The sequence below is a fragment of the Typopeltis vanoorti genome, chromosome 23, assembly GCF_054136105.1.
Source record: "Typopeltis vanoorti isolate ZY-2024b chromosome 23, IOZ_Tvanoo_1.0, whole genome shotgun sequence".
In the NCBI taxonomy this organism is placed as follows: domain Eukaryota; kingdom Metazoa; phylum Arthropoda; class Arachnida; order Uropygi; family Thelyphonidae; genus Typopeltis; species Typopeltis vanoorti.
Window position 1 is genome coordinate 90654165 of NC_143571.1, and position 10729 is coordinate 90664893.

The 10729-nt window shown below is 35.5% G+C and overlaps 1 pseudogene; it reads left to right on the top strand.

Moving 5' to 3' along the window:
• The first annotated feature begins 1173 nt into the window (after positions 1-1173).
• On the top strand, positions 1174-1381 carry LOC150094051 (U2 spliceosomal RNA; annotated as a pseudogene).
• The last annotated feature ends 9348 nt before the right edge of the window (positions 1382-10729 follow it).

The following is a 10729-nucleotide window of genomic DNA, read 5'->3' on the forward strand; positions in this document are numbered from 1 at the left end:
CTTGAAATCGGCAGCGATGATTTTTGTATCTTCATCGAGTGTGGTTGTTTGTGGTTGCGTTGTTATGCGAAACAGATTCGCTCTTTATGATTTAAGGAATTCACTTTCATTTATCATGTGTCAAGTCTTATAATAGTTATTACAAGTGTTATAATAAATATTTATTGAATACTGTTATGGATGTTTGCCCCATAACTTATCTCAGTTGTATTGCTTATACAAGCCTTACTGTGGAAATATACGAATCATGCTGGGAGATTATTATTACTATTTAAATAATAGGAATATATATATATATATATATTCCTATAATTATCGTTTAATATTATTAAGCATGTTATTATTATTATATATTATTGTTGTTGTTATTAATTATTATTTTTATTAAATAAATTCATTCTTTAAAGACATTGACGGAATATTATTTTTACGTGGAACTTTCACGTTGTCCAAGGACTCATTGAGAAGGCACTCTACACCACACAATCCACGCGGTTTGCCCTCGTTTTTTGCATGCCGAGTGGTAAACGTATCTCCCTTGCAACTGGCAGACTAGGGTTCGGAACTCGCCGTGGCTTGAATGCTTATGACTGTCTTTATGTGGGAGATGTTCATCGTCCGGTGTGACAGCACATCTCCGCTTATTGGAGGCCTGAAGTGGTCTAAAATGTTCCATGTTTGTTCTCTAGAGCAGGGTTTCCGGACTATGTAAAAATACAAATAAGCAAGAAAAAATATTAGCCCACTCAAATTATTAATGTAATATAAGTTTCAAACTTTCGTGGGCTTGAGACCGAAAATATATCACACTGCATGTTAATAGATGAATGTGCTCTTTATATGCCACGAATTTCATTATAAAGTCTCTTTTGTATGTCGAAAATCGTGACTGGCCATCTGATTTGTTTGCAAGTTTTGTAGATATTAATTAGTTATAGTCAATTGATCATATCTAATTTTAACCACATATGCGGGCCTTGTTTGTGGTATACATCTTTTCTTGTTGTTTTGATCATCTTTATGGCTCTGAAGACTTGATTGATGTTTCGGTGGGTGCTTCACACAATGCATATCCATAATATCTCTTCAAGTCAGCTTATTCTTGAAGAAAGTGTCAATGGTTCTTAGTAATGTCTATGTTTAAGCACTTCGATGCTTTCCCAGATTCAGATTAATGTTTGGTGGTCCGTATCAGAAATTAAGCTAACAAGGATGGGTGTAGCATCTGTTCTTATTAGTTTAATGTCTAATACGTCCTCATGGCATCCTCCCCTGCAAGATATGAAACTGATTTTTGAATGGGGGCGTAGTGCGTGTAGCTTACGCCACCTTTTCGTCTTGTTGCTCTGGTTTTGCACTACTTCTAGGGTCAGCCCTCTCCAGTGGTTAAATTCTAAACGAATAAGCTCCGGGGGCCCTTAAAGTAAGGATCATAAATGTGATCCTTACTTGGTTATTGCTAGATTGTCGCAACATTTTTTTAAATTTTATTTATTTATTCTGGTGGAGTTAAATCCATCAGGCCTTCTCTTCCACACCACCACAAACGTTAAATACAAATACAAAATTACAAATTAATATAATACTTCTAACATATTAAAAAATAATTCAATTTAAGATGAACATTAGGTTATATGAGCGATGAAAAAACAGTAGGCCTATTCAGCTTGTTACGTAAATGCAGAAAAGAAACAAAAATCGAAATACAATAATAATGAAATAAATAACTCAAATTCCTTAGTAAATTTCTAATTTAACTTATTTAGACCGTAGAAACATTGAACAATTATTGTCTTATTGATATTTGAATGAATATGTTGTAAAATGTAAAATAATACTGTTTGAAGACAAAGTTAGACTAGCACTAGTTTACTCATATCAGTAAATTGAATTTGAAACATAACTAGTGAAATGTACAAGAAAGTGCGCAAAAATATCTGGGCTTATATAATTACATAATGTTTGCTTGTCAATCGCTGCAAGATAACGCATTACAGGAAGCTCCAAACGTCTCCATCCCTTTTTACTATTTTCGGTTTTGGTTTTAGTTCACTATTGCGGATGAATATTGCATGTTTTAACTGTCTCTACAATGTTTATTAATAGTGTTGGGCGTTTTTTCATTGTGTAAACACAACAACTTTTGTGTGGCTATAAAATGCATTATCTCCAAGAAAGCTTTCAAGACTATGTACTCTTTCTCAGCACGCATCCATGACTCAAAGACCAATTGCCAATGAGTGTGGTGTTGGTTTTTGTGTACCGTTAATGCGATTTTAAAGCGGTTTAGGGAGACAGGTATCTTCTTCTCCTGAAACAGAAAAGGAAAAAGTGGGCGAAAAAGAAAAACTATACTTACTCAAGATCGTTTACTTGTTAGGAAAAGCAAAATTAATCCAAAACTGCAGGCTTAAATAGAGACTTTGCAGTTAGTGGGATTAATGTTTCTGATTTGGTTGGTTGGTTTATAGTTTATTTGGCACAAAAATTACAAAGGTCATACTGTGCCATACTAAAGGCTATTACAACCACTGGCGGCCCGTACATAAGCACTGCGACACTGCAGCACCCCCAAGGAAAAGATGAAAAAATTCAATTTTGTTTGTGTTTATAAAGAATAACAATGCTTACAACATTACATAAATCCAATACAACATGTTAAAGGTTACAGCTTATGTTTTGACATTGATTGAATAGTTAATAAATGGAATTGTTCGATTAACGCTTTAGATTACGAAACAAATGCACTGCGATCTAACGCCGATATTCATTTGCTCTCGTCATTGTATTACGTCATTCCCATGCTCAAAAGGCAGTGTATGAAACGTTTATTATTGGCGCGTGTGCGTGGTGAACTATTTTTTGTAAATCTTATTTTATTTTGTTAAAATAACATATAATTATTTATTTATTATAGATACCAGGCTGAATTATGACGAGTGTCACTGTTGAAAATATGAAAAGAATTATATTTTTTCAAGTATCGTTACACGAAACAAATGCACTGCGATCTAACGCCGATATTCGTTTGCACTTGTCATTGCTATTGATAAGAATATTTTATTATTGGTGTTTGTTCGTGGTGAGGATGAAATATTTTTATTAAAGCAATTTTTTAATGTGTAAATTTATTTATTAATAAATTCCTTACTGATTACGAAAAAAAAAAGTTTTTTTGTTTTTTTTGGTATATGCAGCACCCCCACTTAAAATTTTCATCGGCCGCAACTGGTTACAACATTAGCATTTACAGAAAACTGTAAACCATATGTCTGTACAAGAATCTAGTTTCACAAAGCAGCATCTCTAGGTAAACAGAACTGCTGCAGAGGGCACAACAACACACAAGGTCAGAGGTTATTACAGTAGTGCAAAAATATTAACAATATAAGTTAATACATAATATATGAAACACTTTGCCAAGGAATGCAGTATCTACATATATGTAAGATTATAATAGATGCCTTTATAGCAGTACAAAAATAGGCAAAAAGGGATTATTATACAATATGCATGGATGAAAATTAAATTTAGCAATGCAGTAGAAACAGAATTTAGAATACATATAAACAGAATTACTAGAAAGTACACAAATAGGTAAGATGTCCTACAGCACTACATGATTATTCGAAAAATAAAGTAGTAAATAAGATGCATACACAAAATGTATGTTAAGTGATGCAGTATCTACATATAAACAAAATTACTGCTGAGGTTTCAGCAGCAGTACATAAATAGATAACTATAGGTTGACATACGTATATACAAAACAAGTCAAGGAAAGCAGTGTCTACATCTAGTAAGATTACAACAACATTATTATACTAATACTTAAAGAGTCAGAAAGGAATTATTATACAGCATAGATGCATAAAATTTAAGTTTAGAATTATGGTATTTACGTATTAACAAAATTACAGCAGGGTGATACAAATATACAAGATCAAGGCCCATGGTAATACATAATTGGTCAGATTTAACCTAATGAATGATACATAGGTATAAAAGTTAAGTTAAGCAAAAAAAAGTATTTACATATAAACAAATTTATGGTCAAATGTGTTTGTACAAATTAATTCTTTCTAAAAATTTAAAAACCTCGTGCAATTTGCCTGAGTCTGCTAGCATTTCCCTGAGTGTATATGGCTTGGTTAGATAGGTGAAAATTTCATTCCTCTCTAAATTTTTGACAATCTACCATAATATGATGAATAGTGAGATGTGTGTTGCATTTTTCACATATGGGAGGGTCATCAGCTCTCAGTAAATGAGAATGCGTAAGGTGACTGTGACCTATGCAGAGCCTAGCAAGGACAACCTCCTCCCTTCTCTTTGTACGTTGACAAGAATGCCAGTGTTTAATTTCAGGTTTAATGTTATATAATTTGTTTGTTGATGTTTCTTTCCATGTTAACTCCCACTGAGCAATTAGCTTTGATCTTATAAGTTGTGTGTAGTCTGTATATGGAACTGTCAAACAGTATGTGGAGAAGATATGGGCTGATTTAGCAGCTGCATCTGCAGCCTCATTTCCTTTGATTCCGATGTGGCTGGGAATCCAGCAGAACTGAACATCGAAATTAAGGATTTTCATTTTGTGAAGCGGGTGTAGCACTTGATAAAGTACTGGATGTGGATTATACATAGGAGAGGAGATAGCCTGTAAAGAGCTCAATGAGTCTGTATAAATTATACACTTTTGGTAGCAGTTTTCTTTTATATGCACAAGTGCAAGCTGAATGGCCTGTAACTCTGCTGTATAATTACTGCAGTCTAGTGGGATCTGATTTAAGATAATAATGCCAGGAAACACAGCAGCACAGACAACAGAGGTGTTAGTTCTTGAACCATCAGTATAGATGGGTAAGAAATCAGCGTGTGCTGCTCTGTGTGCATCAAACAATTGCAGCTAAATGGATAATGGGGTATAAGATTTCTGTAGCTGACAAAGTGAGAGGTTGCAGGATGGTGTGCAAACCTGCCATGGAGGAATGCTGTTATGTTTAGTGTAGCTAATGTTGTCAGCATTTATACTAACAGCTGCATAGTTTCTTTAATACGCATACCAAAAGGATGTATAGCAATTTGATGTGTGTGATATTGAGCTTCCCAATGCAGAGAGAAGATACTATTCCATGTAGGGTGATCTGGGAGAGATTTTATTTTTAGGGCGTAATTAAGAGACAACTGTTTTCGTCGAAGTGATAGAGCCGGTTCATTTGCTTCTACATAGAGGCTTGGAGTGGGTGAGGTGCGAAAGGCACCAGCAGCTATCCGTATACCCTGATGATGGATGGAATCCAACCCTCGTAGGTAACTCTGTCTTGCCGAACCATGGACTTGGGACCAGTAATCCAGCTTTGAACGTATAAGTGCACGATAAAGAGATGGAGGAATTAAGCTCGATCAGCACCCCACCCAGTAGTGGATAGAGTGCGAAGGAGGTTCAAAGTTCTTTTGCACTTTTCTCTTAGTTGACGAATGTGTGCTAGAAATGTGAGTTTTCTGTCAAAGATGAGTCCCAAGAACTTGGTTTCTGTAGTTATTGGAATACCAGTAGGTCCCATTCTTGGTTCAGGATCTGGGTGATGAGTGCGTTTTCGACAGAAGTGTACACAGACACTTTTTTCTGTTGAAAACCTAAACCCATTATTAAGAGTCCATATAGAGACATGATCAATTGCTTGCTAAAGTTGTCTTTCAGTTAACCTCATGTTACGTGAGTGACAGTAAATTGTGAAGTCATCAACATATAGAGCATTGTCTACAGTGGGAGGAAGCTGTTCAATGATTGAGTTGATTTTAATAGCAAAAATGGTTACACTTAAGACAGAGCCTTGGGGAACACCTTGTTCTTGAAGATATGGTCTAGATAGCGTACTTCCCACTCTGACTTGGGACGTTCGCCTGGACAGAAAGTTTTTAATAAATATGGGGAGATGTCCTTTGAGACCTAGGTTATAGAGGTCCTTTAATATGCCATATCTCCAGGTTGTGTCATAAGCTTTTTCTATGTCAAAAAAAAAACCGAGACAAGATGTTCTCGCTTCAGAAATGCATCTCTTATACAAGTTTCTAACCGAACTAAATGGTCTAAAGTTGATCTATATCTACGGAAACCACATTGTGTATTGGAAAGAAGACTGTTGCTTTCTAAATACCAGAGAAGTCTGGCATTAACCATTTTCTCTAGTATCTTAGAAAGACAGCTGGTCAGAGCAATGGGTCGATAATTATTTGCTTGTGTTGGATCTTTTCCTGGTTTTGGGATAGCAATGACAATTGACTTATGCCAAGAATTTCGGAACTCTTCCTCTGCAAGTATTCTATTGTATAATAAGAGAGGAAGATCCATAGAAGATGATGGTAGATGTTTTATCATTTCATAATGGATGTCATCATGTCCTACTACACTAGGGTGATATTGTAGGATAGCTCTTTTTAGTTCCTCCTTGACAAATGGCTGATTATATGGCTGAAGAATGTTGGTAGAAAAATTAAGCCTTTGTTTCTCTTGCTGCTCTTTCAGTATTAAAAACTCCGGAGAATACGAATCTGTTGCTGAGATTTTAGCAAAAGTTTCTCCCAAAGTATCTGCAATAGCTTTGGGATCAGCAAGAACACTTCCATTATAGTCTAAAGTGGACAAACAATGTGTACTATATCTGCCTTTCATTTTTCCGGATTTTATCCCATACAATGATTGGACTGGTTATTTGATTAATTGATGCAGTAAATTGGATCCATGATTGGTTTTGACTCTGACGTCTTATAAAACGTGATTTGGCTCGAACACCCTTGAAAGTTATTAAATTTGATGTGGTGGGGTATCTACGAAACATGCTCGTTGCTCTGTGTTGATCTTTTTTGGCTGCCTCACATTCTGGGTTCCACCAAGGATTTGGATAGTCTGGAAATCGAGATGATGTTTTTGGATGGAGGTTGTTGCTGCCTGGACAATGCATTCTGTTATATGCATTCTCAATACTTCTCTGGAAGGGTAGCTTCCAGAGAAGTATCAATTTGGACCTGATGGAAAGGAATATGACTTCCCACTAGGATAGCTACTCCTTAATGAGCAGGACCATCTCCAGTTCTATCCTTACGCACAACAGTGAAATTCCTAAAGGTACGGTTCTCATTGGATCTTAAGTAAGTTTCCTGTAGACAAAAACAGAAAGCTTTGTATTTCTGCAACAACATCTTGATATCTTCAATATTCTGGTGGATCCCTCGACAGTTCCATTGTAAAAGTTTTCCTATTGGTTTGATTTTATTGACTTGTCTGGTTTTCGAGAGGTTGAACCGATAATCCTATCCACAGATTTTCTGTCAATAGCGCACTTCATTTTTACTATTCATTCCACGAGCCATGCAATGCTTAAATATTCAAAGTGGTGTGGAGGTCTGTGCCTTGAACACTGACCTCCACACCACTCATACCATTTCAGTGGGGTATGGGTAATTCGGTCGATGCTACCGACCGATACGCAGGCTTGCCGTTTTTTTTTTTTTTTCCCTCGCAAAAGGAATATCAGTTCACTTGCCCAACTCTTAGTAATACAGAAATCACAAATCACAAGACGAAACCAGGTCTCTCTCTCTCTCTCTCTCTCTCTCTCTCCATGGAGTGATATTTCGGTCCATCTTCTCCCTTACAGGACGGAAGCATATTGCATAAACACAACACCACATCAGTTTCTCAGTCTAAAAAAAAATCTAGTCATTCCGTTCTGCTGAAGACGCTGCTTCACCCATCTGGTACTAACTCTGCACACGTGCCAAATCCAACCTTCATTAGAAAAGTGTTCACTTCGCTCATAGATGATCTCTTGCTCACTGTCTCACTAACCTTTAGCATTCACTTACGTTTTTTTTTCCAGCTCTATTTTTCTACAGGGGTACTTCCACTCCATCTACCCCCGTAATTATCCCCACAATTACAACCTCCAACTCTTCACGAAAAATGTCAACAGATTTTTTTTTCTTATTTCCCTCTCCTATTCGGTACTTCACAGTCTATCGTGTATGAAATCAATATAAAAAATACGCAATCCGATGTTCAGATTTATCATTATTCTTGGTTTCATCTGCAAAAGAAATCTTTATATTGTCTCCTGATTTGGCCAAACGATGCTTTGGCTTGATGATTCTATAGACGTACTTTATCTAGCTTTGTTTTAATATTTAATCACTCCGCAGACATTTTTTTCACGATACCTCTCAATGTATTTCTTTGTATTGCATTGTGATTTCATAATCCGAATTTATTCTTTCTTGTAAACAGTATTTCGTTATTTTGTTTCATTTTCTTTTATATTTCTTACTGTAGAAGTGAAAGTCATGTGACTTAATGTTTTATCGATGATTCGCGTGAATAGCTTTTAATATTTATTTAAAAAATTTACTGCAAATTAAACAGTCCCTCTCATATATATATATATATATATATATATATATATATATTTATTAGGGTTACCAAGTAATTTTATAAACTTGGTCATTTTACTCCTAATCCCAAGTAAGCAAACAGTTAAGTTTGAGCCTGAAACGTAGTTCAAGTCTAAAGGTGGTGCAACTCACTGTAAAGGTGGGTAAAGCTCTGATCACTACTCTTAATATTTTCCATAATGTAAAGCACATCTCACTAAGAGATGTATACTCCAATACATTCTGGGTGGGTAACTACCCAGACAGGTTTCAACCTTTTTTTGAATATAAAAGTGAAACGGGCTGTAAAAATAAGACGATCCCGAAAGATCGTCCAACTCTGCGTTGTTCCACTCAATGACAGGCTCACCGCCCCCCTCCACCCCGTCACCGAGAAGAACTGCTCAATATTGGTTCTACCCAGTGGCAGGCTCACCCCACCAGCAAGCAGAGTCATAATCTCAACGGTGGCCCCACTCAGCCTTTTTTTGAGGTCTCCTCAGAAAGTAGCTAGAGCCTAAATATACCAAAGTTTTAGCAATACAGAGCCTTATTAATTTTACTTATGCAAGTTGCTAAAAGGTGTTTTTATTCTGAATAATTTCTGGAGGAGATATAGATGTGAATAAGATCTTTTTAACTTAAGAATAATTTATATTAGGGTTACCAATTAATTTTATAAACCTGGTCATTTTATTCCTAAGGTAAAAAATTACTAAAATTTTATTACTAAAATCTGTATTACTAAACCTTTGGTATTTAGGGTCTAGCTACTCACTGAGGAGACCCCAAAAAAGGTTGAAACCGGTCTGGGTGGAGACCCCATCCATAATGTATTGCAGTATACATCTCTTAGTGAGATGTGCTTTATATTATGGAAAATACTAAGAATAGTGATCAGATCTTTACCCACCTTTACAGTGAGTTGCACCACCTTTAGACTTGAACTACGTTTCAGGCACAAACTTAACTGTTTGCTTACTTGGGATTAGGAGTAAAATGACCAAGTTTATAAAATTACTTGGTAACCCTAATATACATTATTCCCAAGGTAAAAAAATCTTATATATATATATATATATATATATATATATATTTTTTTTTTTTTTTTTTTTTTTTTTTTTTTTTTTTCAGAATTCATTTTTACGCTGGAATATTATGGAAAACCTTTAATGACTAATACCGAGAGATAAAAAGATGACAAGATATATTTGAAAAGATACTACTAGTTTACCAGTTTCGTTGAATTGATCAACATCTTCAGGTATCACAATCAAAGAAGTATATAAAGAATTACAGAGACTTAAAATTGTAATAACAGAACAAGTACAAAAAGGCAGTAGCGTGTTTGAAAACAAAATGCGAGCTTGAGTTCCAAACAAACGTATGCTACGCGCTGTCGCGAGTGCGCCAATACTGAACAGATGCAACTTGTGAGTCAGAGAGATTAAAACTCAGGCTGTTGTTGATATGAGAAGAATCTAGAGAAATTTCCCTAGATTCGACAATCTTTCTCTCGAGTTCATCATAGTACACATGGATGTTAGAAGTTTGAGTCCAGTTCACAATGTGTTGGCGGCCGTCTTGTCTGAGTTAGCTGAAAAGAGAACGTGGCTAGAGAGAGCGCTAGCTCTAATCTAGTCTAATCTAATCTAATCTAATCTGTCGAATCTAGGGAAATTTCTTTAGATTCTTCTCATATTAACAACAGCCTGAGTTTTAATCTCTCTGACTCACACGTTGCATCAGTATTGGCGCACTCGCGACAGCGCGTAGCATACGTTTGTTTGGAACTCAAGCTCGCATTTTGTTTTCAAACACGCTACTGCCTTTTTGCACTTGTTCTGTTATTACAATTTTAAGTCTCTGTAATTCTTTATATACTTCTTTGATTGTGATACCTGAAGATGTTGTTGATCAATTCAACGAAACTAGTAAACTAGTAGTATCTTTTCAAATATATCATGTCATCTTTTTATCTCTCGGTATTAGTCATTAAAGGTTTTATATATAATATATATATATAACATTTGTTATATATAATATTTGTTATATATAGATAAATTTGTTATATATAATATATATATAACAAAATTATCATTCCTCAGCAAAATGACATGGGCATTGTGTCTAGAACAGATTGTCTGACTTCACTCTATTTATTTCAAGTCCAAGCAACTACAGTCACAGTTCTGTCTCACATCATCATCATCATCATTAACAACAACAACAACAGCTTTCTTCAGCCCACTACTGGACGAATGCTTGTCCATCTTGTTGTCTCATCGTCCATCTTACC